The sequence below is a fragment of the Ranitomeya variabilis genome, chromosome 4, assembly GCF_051348905.1.
Source record: "Ranitomeya variabilis isolate aRanVar5 chromosome 4, aRanVar5.hap1, whole genome shotgun sequence".
NCBI lineage: Eukaryota > Metazoa > Chordata > Amphibia > Anura > Dendrobatidae > Ranitomeya > Ranitomeya variabilis.
This window is the reverse complement of record NC_135235.1, coordinates 472038849-472051466: the sequence shown is the minus strand read 5'-3', so window position 1 is coordinate 472051466 and position 12618 is coordinate 472038849. Positions and strand designations below refer to the sequence as shown.

At 41.9% G+C, this 12618-nt stretch overlaps 1 protein-coding gene across 4 annotated transcripts in view; it reads right to left on the bottom strand.

Annotated features, from left to right (window-relative positions):
- Window positions 1–12618, bottom strand: part of LOC143765273 (uncharacterized) — a 66459-nt gene that overhangs the window by 20999 nt on the left and 32842 nt on the right. The window lies entirely within an intron of this gene.

The following is a 12618-nucleotide window of genomic DNA, read 5'->3' as shown; positions in this document are numbered from 1 at the left end:
GCCGAAAACCCTACCCACAGTCCAACGCAAATAAAACAAGAACACAAGAACCGTGATGCAGATTTCTTCTCTACAAGTACCTAGTAAATCAGTATAAAACCGCCATTATGGCCATATGTTAACATACTAAATCATGATGGCAGGTTTCCTTTAAGGGTGCCAGCAGACAAGTCTATGAAAAAAATCACCAAAGTTTCATCCAGAAAATTCAAATTTATTTTCTAATTTTCCTCAGATTTTCAACCATGTGTCATACGTGTGTTCATTTATGTCCGAGTGACATCCGTTTTCATCCAACTACTTTAACATGTAAATGATCACGTACAGTTTCCTTTGTTTATAATTAAATGATTTGTAAAAATCAGATGCCACTCAGATGGTCTGTCTGGGATCAGATTTTTTCTTGCACTTATAGATTTGAATGTTTAAGTCTTATCCGAGAAGCAAAACAAAGTAGTACATGCCGGAATTCCTTTCGGACAATTATTCGGACTGAGAAAAAAAAAAAAATCTATTAAACAACAAGGGCCAGTGTGCTGTCCAATAAACAATCGGATGGCACATACAGTACAGACCAAAAGTTTGGACACACCTTCTCATTTAAAGATTTTTCTGTATTTTCATGACTATGAAAATTGTACATTCACACTGAAGGCATCAAAACTATGAATTAACACATGTGGAATTATATACTTAACAACAAAGTGTGAAACAACTGAAATTATGTCTTAGGCCGGAGTCACACTGGCGAGTTTTACGGAAGTATGAGAGGTGCAGAAAATACGGATTGCATACGGTACAATGATTCTCTATGGCCCACTTCCTATCTGCCGTATTTTACTGATCGGTATTATACGGTCTTGTACGGCCGTTGAAAATCGCAGCATGCTGCGTTTCTCAGCGTATTGCGCAAAAAATCCGCCAATGAAAGTCTATGGGGGCGAGAAAAATACGGATTACACACGGACCATGCGTGTGACTTGCGAGAAATACGCACCGGTGTTCTCTAGAAAAGCCGGTAATTCAGTGCGGTGTACAGTAAAATCACACTGACAGAATCGAATAGGTAGAATAAATGTCTACACATAGAATAGGTACCGTATGTGTAATAAAATATATATATATATATATATATATATATATATATATATACACATATATATATATATATATATATATATCAGTGAGACACATTATATATATATTTATATTTAATTTAGCGCAAGATAGCATAAAAGCCGGTAATTCAATTGCCGGCTTTTGCTCTCTCCTTCACAAACCAGACAGGAAATTTGGTGAATGAATGGAATGCAGGGGGAATGTCCTATAGTTACCTCGAGTCGCGGTGATGCGCCCTTCTGCTGGATGAACTCATATGAACTCGACCGTGGGAACTTTTCTGAAAAGTTTTTCATTCACCAAATTTTACAGACAGGAGCACAGCTGCATTAGCAGAGCTCCTGGGTGTAAAATGATTTAACCTCTTCAGATGGATTTACAGCGTGGGACAAGACTGATCGACGGAAAGTATGGAATATTGTTGTTTGTTTTGTTTAACTTTATTTCAGGTGACCAAGGGTCTTCAGGTGGATTGAGAGTATAATAAAATAGTAAAACACCCTGTGCCTTTATCTCATTAAATACTTTTTAATAATATATGTGTGTGTGTGTGTGTGTGTGTGTGTGTGTGTGTGTGTGTGTGTGTGTGTGTTTTATTAACCATTTCATACTATTGGATTAACAGTGGATGGGTGTCATAATTGACGCCTCTCCATTATTAACCTGGCTTAACCCCTTCACCCCCAAGGGTGGTTTGAACGTTATGGACCGGGCCAATTTTTACAATTCTGACCACTGTCCCTTTATGAGGTTATAACTCTGGAACGCTTCAACGGATCCTGGTGATTCTGACATTGTTTTCTCGTGACATATTGTACTTCATGATAGTGGTAAAATTTATTTGATATTACCTGCGTTTATTTGTGAAAAAAATTGAAATTTGGCGAAAATTTCGCAATTTTCCAAATTTGAATTTTTATGCAATTAAATCACAGTGATATGTCACACAAAATACTTAATAAGTAACATTTCCCACATGTCTACTTTACATCAGCACCATTTTGGAACCAACATTTTTTTTTGTTGGGGAGTTATAAGGGTTAAAAGTTGACCAGCAATTTCTCATTTTTACAACACCATTTTTTTTTAGGGACCACATCTCATTTGAAGTCATTTTGAGGGGTCTATATGATAGAAAATACCCAAGTGTGACACCATTCTAAAAACTACACCCCTCAAGGTGCTCAAAACCACATTCAAAAAGTTTATTAACCCTTCAGGTGTTTCACAGGAATTTTTGGAATGTTTAAATAAAAATGAACATTTAACTTTTTTTCACACAAAATTTACTTCAGCTCCAATTTGTTTTATTTTACCAAGGGTAACAGGAAAAAATGGACCCCAAAAGATGTTATACAATTTGTCCTGAGTACGCCGATACTCCATATGTAGGGGTAAACCACTGTTTGGGCGCATGACAGAGCTCGGAAGCGAAGGAGCGCCGTTTGACTTTTCACTGCAAAATTGACAGGAATTGAGATGGGACGCCATGTTGCGTTTGGAGAGCCACTGATGTGCCTAAACATTGAAACCCCCCACAAGTGACACCATTTTGGAAAGTAGACCCCCTAAGGAACTTATCTAGATGTGTGGTGAGCACTTTGACCCACCAAGTGCTTCACAGAAGTTTATAATGCAGAACCGTAAAAATAAAAAATCATATTTTTTCACAAAAATGATCTTTTCGCCCCCAATTTTTTATTTTCTAAAGATTAAGAGAAGAAATTGGACCCCAAAAGTTGTTGTACAATTTGTCCTGAGTACGCTGATACCCCATATGTGGGGGTAAACCACTGTTTGGGCGCATGGGAGAGCTCGGAAGGGAAGGAGCGCCGTTTGACTTTTCACTGCAAAATTGACAGGAATTGAGATGGGACGCCATGTTGCGTTTGGAGAGCCACTGATGTGCCTAAACATTGAAGCCCCCCCACAAGTGACACCATTTTGGAAAGTAGACCCCCTAAGGAACTTATCTAGATGTGTGGTGAGCACTTTGACCCACCAAGTGCTTCACAGAAGTTTATAATGCAGAGCCGTAAAAATAAAACAAAATTTTTTTCCCACAAAAATTATTTTTTAGCCGCCAGTTTTGTATTTTCCCGAGGGTAACAGGAGAAATTGGACCCCAATAGTTGTTGTCCAATTTGTCCTGAGTACGCTGATACCCCATATGTGGGGGGGAACCACCGTTTGGGCACATGGGAGGGCTCGGAAGGGATGGAGCGCCATTTGGAATGCAGACTTAGATGGAATGGTCTGCAGGCATCACATTGCGTTTGCAGAGCCCCTAATGTACCTAAACAGTAAAACCCCCCCACAAGTGACACCATTTTGGAAAGTAGACCCCCTAAGGAACTCATCTAGATGTGTTGTGAGAGCTTTGAACCCCCAAGTGTTTCACTACAGTTTATAACGCAGAGCCGTGCAAATAAAAAATATTTTTTTTCCACAAAAATTATTTTTTAGCCCCCAGTTTTGTATTTTTCCAAGGGTAACAGGAGAAATTGGACCCTATATATTGTTGTCCAATTTGTCCTGAGTACGCTGATACCGGATATCTGGGGAGGAACCACCGTTTGAGCGCATGGCAGAGCTCGGAAGGGAAGGATCATCATTTGCAATGCAGACTTAGATGGATTGGTCTACAGGCGTCACATTGCGTTTGCAGAGCCCCTAATGTACCTAAACAGTATAAACCCCCCGCAAGTGACCCAATATTGGAAACTAGACCCCCCAAGGAACTTATCTAGTTGTGTTGTGAGAACTTTGAACCCCCAAGTGTTTCACTACAGTTTATAACGCAGAGCGGTGAAGATAAAAAAAATAAAACATTTCCCCAAAAAATTATTTTTTAGCCCCCAGTTTTGTATTTTCCCAATGGTAACAGGAGAAATTGGACCCCAAAAGTTGTTGTCCAATTTGTCTTGAGTACGCTGATACCCCATATGTGGGGGGGAACCACCGTTTGGGCGCATGGGAGGGCTCGGAAAGGAAGGAGCGCCATTTGGAATGCAGACTTAGATGGAATGGTCTGCAGGCGTCACATTGCGTTTGCAGAGCCCCTAATGTACCTAAACAGTAGAAACCCCCCATTTTGGAAAGTAGAACCCCTAAGGAACTCATCTAGATGTGTTGTGAGAGCTTTGAACCCCCAAGTGTTTCACTACAGTTTATAACGCAGATCCATGCAAATAAAAAAAAAATTTTTTTCCACAAAAATTATTTTTTAGCCCCTAGTTTTGTATTTTCCCAAGGGTAACAGGAGAAATTGGACCCCAAAAGTTGTTCTCCAATGTGTTCCGAGTACGGCGATACCCCATATGTTGGGGTAAACCCCTGTTTGTGCGCACGGGAGAGCTTGGAAGGGAAGAAGCACTGTTTTACTTTTTCAACGCAGAATTGGCTGGAATTGAAATCGGACGCCATGTCACGTTTGGAGAGCCCCTGATGTGCCTAAACAGTGGAAACCCCCAATTATAACTGAAACCCTAATCCAAACACACCCCTAACCCTAATCCCAACGGTAACCCTAACCACACCTCTAACCCAGACACACCCCTAACCCTAATCCCAACCCTATTCCCAACCGTAAATGTAATCCAAACCCTAACCCTAACTTTAGCCCCAACTCTAGCCCTAATCCTAACCCTTACCCTATTGGGAAAATGGAAATAAATACATTTTTTACATTTTTTTAATTTTTCCCTAACTAAGCGGGTGATGAAGGGGGGTTTGATTTACTTTTATAGCGGGTTATTTAGCGGATTTTTATGATTGGCAGCCATCACACACACTGAAAGACGCTTTTTATTGCAAAAAATATTTTTTGCGTTACCACATTTTGAGAGCTATAATTTTTCCATATTTGAGACCACAGAGTCATGTGAGGTCTTTTTTTTTGTGGGACGAGTTGACGTTTTTATTGGTAACATGTTCGGGCACGGGATATTTTTTTGATCGCTTTTTATTCCGATTTTTGTGAGGCAGAATGACCAAAAACCAGCTATTCATGAATTTCTTTTGGGGGAGGCGTTTATACCGTTCCACATTTGGTAAAATTGATAAAGCAGTTTTATTCGTCGGGTCAGTACGATTACAGCGATATCTCATTTATATAATTTTTATTTGTTTTGGCGCTTTTATACGATAAAAGCTATTTTATAGAAAAAATTATTTTGGCATCGCTTTATTCTGAGGACTATAACTTTTTTATTTTTTTGCTCATGATGGTGTATGGCGGCTCGTTTTTTGCGGGACAAGATGACGTTTTCAGCGGTACCATGGTTATTTATATCCGTCTTTTTGATCGCGTGTTATTCCACTTTTTGTTTGGTGGTATGAGAATAAAGCGTTGTTTTTTGCCTCTTTTTTTTTTTTTTACGGTGTTCACTGAAGGGGTTAACTAGTGATATAGTTTTATAGGTGGGGTCGTTACGGACGCGGCGATACTAAATATGTGTACTTTTATTGTTTCTTTTTTTTTTATTTAGATAAAGAAATGTATTTATGGGAATAATTTTTTTTTTTTAATTTATTTATTTAGGAATTTTTTTTTTATTTTTTTTTTTACACATGTGGACGTTTTTTTTGTAAACTTTTTTACTTTGTCCCAGGGGGGGACATCACAGATCGATGATCTGGCAGTGTGCACAGCACTCTGCCAGATCTGCGATCTGCTGTGCAGGGCTGCAGGCTTACCAAGTGTCTGCTCTGAGCAGGCACTCGGTAAGCCACCTCCCTCCCTGCAGGACCCGGATGCCGCGGCCATCTTGGATCCGGAACCTGCGGCGAGGAGGGAGGTAGGAGACCCTCGGAGCAACGCGATCACATCGCGTTGCTCCGGGGGTCTCAGGGAAGCACGCAGGGAGCCCCCTCCCTGCGCGATGCTTCCCTATACCGCCGGCACACCGCGATCATGTTTGATCGCGGTGTGCCGGGGGTTAATGTGCCGGGGGCGGTCCGTGACCGCTCCTGGCACATAGTGCCGGATGTCAGCTGCGATAGTCAGCTGACACCCGGCCGCGATCGGCCGCGCTCCCCCCCGTGAGCGCGGCCGATCGCGTATGACGTACTATTCCGTCCTTGGGAAGTAGGGCCCACCCCACATGGACGGAATAGTACCTCTAATGACAGAAAGGGGTTAATGTCACTTTACAATAGCAAGGTGACATTAACCCTTCATTACCCCATATCCCACTGCTACACGGGAGTGGGAAGAGAAAGGCTAAGTGCCTGAATAGGTGCATCTTCCAGATGTGCCTTTTCTGGGGTGGCTGGGGGCAGATGTTTTTAGCCAGGGGGGGTCCTATAACCATGGTACCTCCCTAGGCTATTAATATCTGCCCTCAGTCACTGGCTTTCCCACTCAGGCAGAGAAAATTGCGCGGGAGCCTAAACCAATTTTTTCCGGGATTTAACCCTTTAATTTAATAGCTAGAGCTTCAAAGTTTTACACACAGACACTTGTTACATTACTAAAGAGGAATATGTAATAAAAAAAGGGATATGAGATGGTTTATATAATGTGTCTCACTGATAGATAGAATATAGATAGATAGATAGATAGATAGATAGATAGATAGATAGATAGATAGAATAGATATATATATATATATATATATATATATATATATATATATATATATATATATATATATATATATATATATATATATATATATAGGAAAACAGCACAAAAAGAATTGTAGAAAAAGTGGGTTTTAATGCCTGGACGGCGTGGCAACGTTTCGGATTTCCAATCCTTTATCGAAAAAGGATTGGAAATCCGAAACGTTGCCACGCCGTCCAGGCATTAAAACCCACTTTTTCTACAATTCTTTTTGTGCGGTTTTCCTTTTTTCTTATATTATTGGAGCCATCTGAACACTGGCTTGGAGAGCTTTGCACTGCAAGTGTGGTAATGTGATGCTGTTCTAATTATATATATATATATATATATATATATATATATATATATATATATATATATATATATATATATATATATATATATATATATATATATATATATATATATATATATATATATACATATATACATACACACACATATACACACACACACACCGTATATATGTTTTTAGGAATATTTTAGCCGATGGATCCATGATTTGTCCATTTTGCAAGCCTGCGCAAAAAAAAAAAAAAAATCGCCATACGGATGCCACACGGATACATTTGTCCGTAAAAATCACATCCTCGCGTTGAATACGGAACAGTGTTTTGTGAAAATTACTGCGTATTACGGCCGTAAAATATGGACCGTATTTCCCTAGTGTGACGCCGGCCTTATATTCTAGGTTCTTCAAAGTAGCCACCTTTTGCTTTGATGACTGCTTTGCACACTCTTGGCATTCTCTTGATGAGCTTCAAGAGGTAGTCACCGGGAATGGTCTTCCAACAATCTTGAAGGAATTCCCAGAGATGCTTAGCACTTGTTGGCCCTTTTGCCTTCACTCTGCGGTCCATCTCACCCCAAACCATCTCAATTGGGTTCAGGTCTGGTGACTGTGGAAGCCAGGTCATCTGGCGTAGCACCCCATCACTCTCATTCTTGGTCAAATAGCCCTTACACAGCCTGGAGATGTGTTTAAGGTCATTGTCCTGTTGAAAAATAAATGATGGTCCAACTAAAAAAAAAAAACGGATGGAATAGCATGCCGCTGCAAGATGCTGTGGTAGCCATGCTGGTTCAGTATGCCTTCAATTTTGAATAAATCCCCAACAGTGTCACCAGCAAAGCACCCCCACACCATCACACCTCCTCCTCCATGCTTCATGGTGGGAACCAGGCATGTATAGTCCATCCGTTCACCTTTTCTGCGTTGCACAAAGACACAGTGGTTGGAACCAAAGATCTCAAATTTGGATTCATCAGACCAAAACACAGATTTCCACTGGTCTAATGTCCATTCCTTGTGTTCTTTAGCCCAAACAAGTCTCTTCTGCTTGTTGCCTGTCCTTAGCAGTGGTTTCCTAGCAGCTATTTTACCATGAAGGCCTGCTGCACAAAGTCTCCTCTTAACAGTTGTTGTAGAGATGTGTCTCCTGCTAGAACTCTGTGTGACATGGACCTGGTCTCTAATCTGAGCTGCTGTTTTCCTGTGATTCCTGAGGCTGGTGACTCGAATAAACTTATCCTCAGAAGCAGAGGTGATTCTTGGTCTTCCTTCCCTGGGGCGGTCCTCATGTGAGCCAGTTTCTTTGTAGCGCTTGATGGTTTTTTTTGCCACTGCACTTGGGGACACTTTCAAAGTTATCCCAATTTTTCGGACTGACTGACCTTCATTTCTTAAAGTAATGATGGCCACTCGTTTTTCTTTACTTAGCTGCTTTTTTCTTGCCATAATACAAATTCTAACAGTCTATTCAGTAGGACTATCAGCTGTGTATCCACCAGACTTCTGCACAACACAACTGATGGTCCCAACCCCATTTATAAGGCAAGAAAACAGTAATTAGTCTTACCGGTAATTGTATTTCCAGGAATCCATCCTGACAGCACCATTGGAGGACATCCTTCTTACCCTCAGTGGGACAGGAACAACAAGCGGTTAAAAGGACCCTCCCAACTCCACCCACCAGTGATTTTCTAAGTACCACATCTGGATGGATGCAAAAAAGAGTTTATTAACAGTCATATACCAATGTTACATCACATTAGTCAATAGTATAAACTTGCAGTGGGAGGGAACTAGAAGTGCTGTCAGGATGGATTCCTGGAAATACAATTACCGGTAAGACTAATTACCATTTTCCAGTTCGCCATCCTGACAGCACCATTGGAGAAATACCAAAGGATGTTAAACCAGGGTGGGACTACTGCATGTAATACTTTTCTACCAAAAGCTAACTGATATGATGAGACATCTAATTTATAGTGTCTAGCAAAGGAAGAAAGACTGGTCCAAGTCGCCGTCCTACAAATTTGCTCAGCTGAGGCTCCCCCATTCTCAGCCCATGATGTAGAGATAGCTCGGGTTGAATGGGCTCTAAGAATATCCGGGGGATCTTTCCCTTGGTCTGTATATGCTAGGTTTATCATGGTTTTGATCCACCTAGCAATGGTTGATTTTGCTGCCTTGGAACCTCTATTTGGACCCCCGTACTGTATGAACAAGTTAGTGTCTCGTCTCCAACCTTCCATCGCCCCCAGGTATTTTAGAACAGTCTCCCTAACGTCAAGGTTATGGTAGACTCCTTCCTTTGTGTTTCTAGGGTGTTGGCAGAATGAGGGAAGGATTATCTCCCGATTTATATTTGTTGAGGACACTACCTTGGGGAGGAAGGCTGGGTTAAGTCTTAAGACTATCCTGTCGTCAAAGATCTGAAGATGTGGGTCCTGAGTGGAAAGAGCCTGCATCTTCCCCAATCTTTTAGCTGACGTGATGGCAATCAGAAAGGCAGTTTTAAAGGAGAGATTGGCTATGCCCATATCTTCTGATAACAAGTACGGGGTTTTACACAGGGCATTAAGGCCCAGGTTTAGGTCCCAAGGAGGAGTTGATTTTCTCACAAGAGGTCTCATTCTCTGCGTGGCCCTGGAAAATCTTGCTATCCAAGGATGGGAGGCTAGTGACGTATCAAAAAAGACACTAAGCGCTGCAATCTGTACTTTTAAAGTACTAGGCCGGAGGCCCTTCTCAAAACCGAGTTGCAGGAAGTCGAGGATTCTGGGAATGTCAGGTTTTGAAGTATCCACAGAAACCTCTTCCAGAAAGAAACAATACCGCTTCCAGATTTTGTTATAAATCGCTAAAGTCACAGGCTTTCTGCTTGCCTGGAGTGTGGTAATGACTTCTTCTGACAGGCCTCTGGATCTTAGGGTTCGCCGTTCAGGATCCAAGCAGACAGGTGAAGAAAGTCTGGGTCTTCGTGGAACACCGGCCCCTGTAGTAGAAGGTCCTGTCTGTTCGGTAATAAGATTGGTCTCTCTGTTGACATTCTGGATAGTAGAGAGAACCAGCTCCTTTTTGGCCAAAAAGGAACCACCAGGATTACGGTTGCTCTCTCGTCTCGAATCTTCCTGAGTGTCTTCGGTATCAGAGGAAGAGGCGGAAATGCGTACAGGAGACCTTCTCCCCAATACTGAGACAAGGCGTCTACTGCAGTGGCTCCGTCTAGAGGATTGAGAGAGAAAAATGCTCTGGTCTTTGTATTTGACCTGGTGGCAAAAAGATCCACCTGAGGTGTTCCCCATTTCTGGCACAGACTGCTGAATATTTCTGGGTTCAGTTCCCATTCTCCGGGATGTACAGACGTTCTGCTCAAGAAGTCTGCTACTTGATTCTTGGCGCCTTCCAGGTGAACTGCCGAGATGGATTTGACAGATTTCTCCACCCATCTGAAAATTTGGTCTGCTAGGTGTTGCAGCGGTGGATGTTTTGGACCTCCTTGGTGTCTTAGAAATGCCTCTGCTGTGACATTGTCGGACAGTATCCTTACGTGTCTGCCCCTGACCTGTGACTGGGCCTGGTATAACACCTTCCAGATCGCATACAGCTCCCTGAAGTTTGACGACCTTGCGGCAATCTGAGGAGTCCATTCTCCCTGGTAATATGTCCTTTCTATATGTCCGCCCCATCCAAATTGACTGGCGTCTGTGGTAACCGTAACACAGGGATCGAGGATCCATGGAACTCCCTCTTTTAGGTTTTTCGGTGTGGTCCACCAGGTTAGGGATCTCTTTACTGACGGAGACACAATCATCATCTTGTCTAGGGAACTCCGTTTCCTGTTCCAAGATTTCAAAACCTCTCTCTGTAATCCCTGCGAGTGGAATTGGCTCCATTTCACACAGGGTATGCATGCCGTCATAAAGCCCAGAATCCTCATTGCCTCTCTTATGGAGGGGGTACTCCTTCTGAATTGATGTATGTGCCTGATCAAGGCCTCCTGTCTGTCTTCCGGTAAAAAAGATGTTCTGACGTTGGAGTCTAATATGACCCCCAAAAATTTAATTCTGGAATTTGGGACCAGGCAAGATTTTTTCCAATTCACAATCCACCCCAAGGTCCTGTAGGATGGAAAGTGTGAAGCTGCAGTCTATTTTGAGAAGTTTCTCTGATCTCGCCATTATAAGAAAGTCGTCCAGATATGGCACTATGGCCACATTATGGTTCCTTAGATAGGCTACAACTTCTGACATTAGTTTGGTGAATATTCTGGGCGCCGAAGCAAGCCCGAAGGGGAGACATCTGAACTGGAAGTGATACATTATTCCTTTGTTCATTAGGGCGAATCTCAGAAACTTTTGGTAGGAAGTGTGTATTGGGACATGGTAGTATGCATTGCTTAGATCTAAGGTGCACATCACCATGTCTTTGTCTATGAGAGGCGTTGTGGACTTTATAGATTCCATCCTGAATCTTTTGTACCGGACCCACCTGTTTAGGGGTTTTAAATTTATGATCGTTCGGGAGTCTCCCGAAGGTTTTTTTTTAATTGAAAATAAGTGAGAGTAATGGCCCTTGCCTCTTTCTGAGATGGGTACTGGGATTATTGCGTCTAACTATCAACTCCTGGATGTTTGTCCACATAGAGGAGTCTGAGAGCGGACAGGGTCGGGTTACAACAAATCTTTCTGGGGGACTGCTGGAGAACTCTAGCTTGTACCCCTGAGCAATTACCTGCAGAATCCAAGGATTTTGGGATATTTTCTGCCAACCCCCTAGAAATTTTTGTAACCGACCACCCACCTTGATGTAATTTATTCTGCTTTCCTGCACCTGTACTTGGGAAGATGGAGTCTCTACCCTTTCCACCCTTGGGATAAGACCACCTCCCAGTCTTCCCTTTCCCCCTGTAGTCTGTCTTCTGACCAGGTCGGGATCTACGAAAGGGCTGGTACTTTTTTGTATTTTCCTCAGGGAACCCCTTCTTTTTATCTGAAGCTTTTTCTAAGATGTCATCTAGAATAGGCCCAAATACTTTATTCCCTGAAAATGGGATTCCACACAGTTTATTTTTTGATTGGATATCCCCCGACCAAGTCTTTAGCCAGATAGCTCTTCTGGCCGCGTTGGATAAGGACTCGCTTCTGGCGGTGAAGCGCACGGATTCTGCTGAAGCGTCTGCCATAAAGCCTGTTGCGAGCTTAACCCCTTCATGACCCAGCCTATTTTGGCCCTTAATGACCTTGCCGTTTTTTGCAATTCTGACCAGTGTCCCTTTATGAGGTAATAACTCAGGAACGCTTCAACGGATCCTAGCGATTCTGAGATTGTTTTTTCGTGACATATTGGGCTTCATGTTAGTGGTAAATTTAGGTCGATAATTTCTGAGTTTATTTGTGAAAAAAAACAGAAATTTGGCGAAAATTTTGAAAATTTCGCAATTTTCACATTTTGAATTTTTATTCTGTTAAACCAGAGAGTTATGTGACACAAAATAGTTAATAAATAACGTTTCCCACATGTCTACTTTACATCAGCACAATTTTGGAAACAAATTTTTTTTTTGCTAGGAAGTTATAAGGGT